Consider the following 4,564-nt stretch of genomic DNA (forward strand, 5'->3'; position numbering starts at 1 on the left):
AGAGAGACATGACCATCCCACTGTCTAGCGGAGGTGGCTATGAGAGAGAGAGAGAGAGAGAGAGAGAGACATGACCATTCCACTGTCTAGCGGAGGTAGACTCCTTGAATGGAGTCCTGTATGGGGCTCCAGTAGGGGACTCCATAGTTTTGCTGGGGAACTTACACGTGTACATGGGTGATGATGGAGATACTTCAGTTTCAGATCAGATTAAGAAATACTTTATTGATCCCCGAATGGAAACTCTGTGTCACAGTAGCACCAACGGAGCACTGCAACAGGTAGCTTGCACGTTAGCGCATGCGCAAACTTCAATCACTTCGCATCACGCCTTGGAGAGGCGTAATTGGGAGGAATGGCCTCCCTGATCTAAACCAGAGTGGTTGTCTGTTGTTGGACTTCTGTGCTAGTCATGGATTGTCCATAACACCATGTTTGAACATAGGGATGTTCATAAGTGTACGTTGTACCAGAGCACCCTAGGTCAAAGGTCAATGATCAATTTTATAATCATTTCATCTGATCTGAGGCCGTATGTATTGGACACCCGGTTGAAGAAAGGGGAGGAGCTGTCAACTGATCACCATCTGGTGGTGAGTTGGGTCAGTGAAAGACTCTGGACAGACCTGGTAAGCCCAAACGGGTAGTGTGGATAAATTGGGAACGTCTGGAGGAGGCCCCTGTCCAACGGACTTTCAACTCTCACCACCGGCTAAGCTTTTCTTGCATCCCTGTGGAGGCTCGGGTAATTGAACCTGATTGGACAATGTTCAAAGTTTTCATTGCTGAAGCTGTGGTGGGGAGCTGTGGAGCTCTTAGGGTCTTAGGTGCCTCAAGGGGCGGTAACCCACAAACACCCTGGTGGACACCGGTGGTCAGGAAATCCGTCCAACTGAAGGAGTCTTTCCGGGATATGTTATCCCAGAGGACTCCAGAGGTAGTTGCAAGGCACCGATGGGCCCAAAGGGCTGCAGCCTCTGCCGTGACAGAAGCAAAGCAGCGGGTGTGGGAGAAGACATAGAGAAGGACTTTCGGTCGGCACCAAGGTGCTTCTGGAAAACCGTTTGCCAACTCAGGAGGGGAAAACATGAATCATCCAAGCTGTGTACAGTAAGGACGGGAGGTTGTTGACCTCAACTGAGGAGGTAATAGAGTGGTGGAAAGAGTACTTTGAGGAGCTCCTAAATCCAGCTGACACATTCTCTGTGGTAGAGGCAGAGCTGGAGGATGATGAGGGATTGTTGTCAATTTCCCTTATGAAAGTTGCTGAGGTAGTTAAACAACTCCACAGTGGCAAAGCCCAAGGGATTGATGAGATCCGTCCAAAATTGCTGAAAGCTCTGGGTGTGGAGGGGCTGTCTTGGCTGACACGCCTCTTCAACATTGCGTGGAAGTCTGGGACAGTGCCTATGGAGTGGCAGACTGGGGTGGTTCCACTCTTCAAAAAGGGGGACCAGAAGGTCTATGCCATTAACAGGGGTATCACACTTCTCAGCCTCCCCAGTAAAGTCTACTCCAAGGTGCTGGAAAGGAGGGTTTGGCCGATAGTCGAACCTTGGATTGAAGAGGAACAATGCAGATTCCGTCTTGGTCGTGGAACAACGGATCAGATCTTCACTCTCGCAAGGATCTTGGGTGGAGCCTGGGACTATGCCTAACTAGTCTACATGTGTTTTGTGGATCTGGAGAAGGCGTATGACCGGGTCCCACGGGAGACACTGTTGTGCTGAGGGAGTATGGAGTGAGGGGGTCCCTTCTCAGGGCCATCCAATCTCTATATGACCAAAGTGAGATATGTGTCTTCATGATTTAACGGATGCTGGTAACTTTAACTTCCTTGCGGGAGTCATCCCAAAGGGATTAATAAAGCAAAGTTTAAGTCTAAGTCTAAGTCTAAGTATAAGTGTCCGGGTTCTCTGCAGTAATTCAGACTCGTTTCCAGATGAGGGTTGGCCTCCGCCAGGGCTGCACTTTGTCACCAATCCTGTTTGTAATATTATGGACAGGATATCGAGGCGTAGTCGGGCTGGGGAGGGGTTGCAGTTTGGTTGGCTCAAGATCTCATCGCTGCTTTTTGCAGATGATGTGGTCCTGATGGCATCATCGGTCTGTGACCTTCAGAACTCACTGGATCTGGCAGTGAAGCGATTGGGATGAGGATCAGTACCTCTAAATCTGAGACCATGGTTCTCAGCAGGAAACCGATAGTGTGCTTTCTTCAGGTAGGGAGTGAGTCCTAACCCCAAGTGAACGAGTTGAAATACCTTGGGGTCTTGTTTGCAAGTGTGGGGTCCATGGATTGTTAGACTGGTTGTAGAATTGAGCAGCGGGTGCAGTATTACATTCCATTTATCGCACCATTTGGACAAAAAGGGAGCTGAGCCAGAAGGCAAAGCTCTTGATCTACCGGTCAGTTTTCGTTCCTACCCTCACCTATGGTCATGAAGGCTGGGTCATGACCGAAAGACCAAGATTCAGGTGGCCAAAATGGGTTTCCTTACGAGGGTGGCTTGCGTCTGTCTTAGAGATATGGTGAGGAGCTGAGTCATCCTATAGAAGCTCGGAGTAGAGCCGCTGCTCCTTCACGTCGCTCCTTGGCGCCTCCCTAGGGAGGTGTTCCAGGCACGTCCAGCTGGGAGGAGGCCTCGGGGAAGACCCAGGACTAGGTGGAGAGATTATATCTCCAACCTGGCCTGGGAATGCCTCTGGATCCCCCAGTCGGAGCTGGGTAATGTGGCTCAGGAAAGGGAAATGTGGGGTCCCCTGCTGGAGCTGCTGCCCCCGCGACCCGATACCGTATAAGCGGATGACGAAAGATGGATGGATGGATGGATGGATAAATGGATGGATACATTGACCTGTCAGTGCACTTGAGGAGAGAAGATGGTCTATGTCCCACTTGTGGACCAGGTGTCACAGGTGACATTGACTACATCAGCTCTTAGAGGGCGATGCCTATAACATATAGAATGATAGTTACGAATTGTAACTCCAGATTCTAAAACTATAAGCGTAGCCCTCTAAGACTGGGCCACCCTCTCCACATTTGGCCAAATTTGGCTGAAGAAAAATGATGAACAACGGGTCCGATCATCTTATATACAGTATCTGCGGACGTGTTAAGGCCTGTGCTGGACGCAATGGCAAAAAAGGAAATCTTCATGACTGCGCATGTGCTAAGGGATTGACCCAGTAGCGTCAGCTCTTAGAGGGCTACGCCTCTAAGTATCAATCCATCGATCACGATTAACTATCATTCACAATAATTTTTGCCTATCGCTTCTTTGAACTCACAGAAACCATTTGTGTTTTTTACAGGGAAAAGAAGCTGCAGAGTAAACAACTTTTTGCTGTGTTGAATCGTATAATGTGAAACAATTCATGCTGAACCAATAAAGGAGAAATTGTTGATACTAAATTCTGTCTGTAATACTTTTATCTCTTTGCTTCTCTCAAAGGTAGTTGTAAGAACTTAAGTTGTAAGTTGTAAGATTGGGATAATTTTTTGGTACATGAAAAATGCTAAAAACATCCCCAAAATTTGAGGTGAAGATGAACAATATTGGCAGTTAAGAAAACAAGGAGAAAAAAGCAATTGTTTTTTTTCTAATCCTGGAAAACAGGCACAAAAAAGAATAGTTAATTACCTAATCCAAGATGAGCTCTCACTTGTGCACAATCTTTGGAGGCCGCACGCACAATTTAGACAGCAGAATAAACTCTGGACTCCTAGTCATTAGCTCACAAAACCAACAATTGTCACAATACAGGGTTTCCGCAGGTTTTCCTAGTCAAATTTGATTTAAGATATTTTTATGACCATTATGAATGAAATTTAAGACCAATATCACAACATTAAAAACAAAACAAAAAACGGCAGATGTCAGTCGGGAAACATATGAACATAAATGAAAATTTAAAGTGGAAATTTTCAGAGTGTTTTTGACACTACAAGTTCCAACACTATTGACTGTGACATTTGAAAATGATATTGCCCAGCAACTGGAACGAGTTTGACATTCAAGGTGCAGAGCCAAAATTGGTCATGCAGATATATCTGCAGAGTCAGTTAAAGTGTTAATAGCTTGGCATATGAGTGTGGATACCACAGCCATATCTCTTACACCTAATCACCATTAGAAGTTATTTGTATCATTATTTTATTCTTGTAAAACTACCTACATAACTTAAACAGTATTGCTCAAAAATGAACTTTTTCATGGCCTTTCATTTCATAATGAGGATTTAAAAAAAGTATATATATATTTATATATATATATATATACACACATAATCAAACAAAAAATCAGTAAGATAAATTAGAGTTACCTATTTTAAGTAGGTGTTATCACAAATTCAAGATGTGCCTTTTGCTGATGGAAACTTGAAACATAATATGAATGTATTAGCAACAGGTGTTGCTCACGTAAGCAACAGCTGTCATCCTAACCATATTTGCCCAGGGGTCCCAAATTTAACTTCTGTTTTCTAAGCAAAACCTATTCAATGTAAGGATTTAAATTTAAGTCTGTGGGTGTGGTAAAAAAAACACTTTCTTTTTACT

General features: G+C 44.9%; 1 pseudogene; it reads left to right on the top strand.

The window, feature by feature from the left end:
- LOC117949084 overlaps positions 1-3,354 on the top strand; it is a 17,718-nt pseudogene extending 14,364 nt beyond the window's left edge.
- Positions 3,355-4,564: the final 1,210 nt, after the last annotated feature.

This window comes from Etheostoma cragini, chromosome 8 (assembly GCF_013103735.1).
Source record: "Etheostoma cragini isolate CJK2018 chromosome 8, CSU_Ecrag_1.0, whole genome shotgun sequence".
In the NCBI taxonomy this organism is placed as follows: domain Eukaryota; kingdom Metazoa; phylum Chordata; class Actinopteri; order Perciformes; family Percidae; genus Etheostoma; species Etheostoma cragini.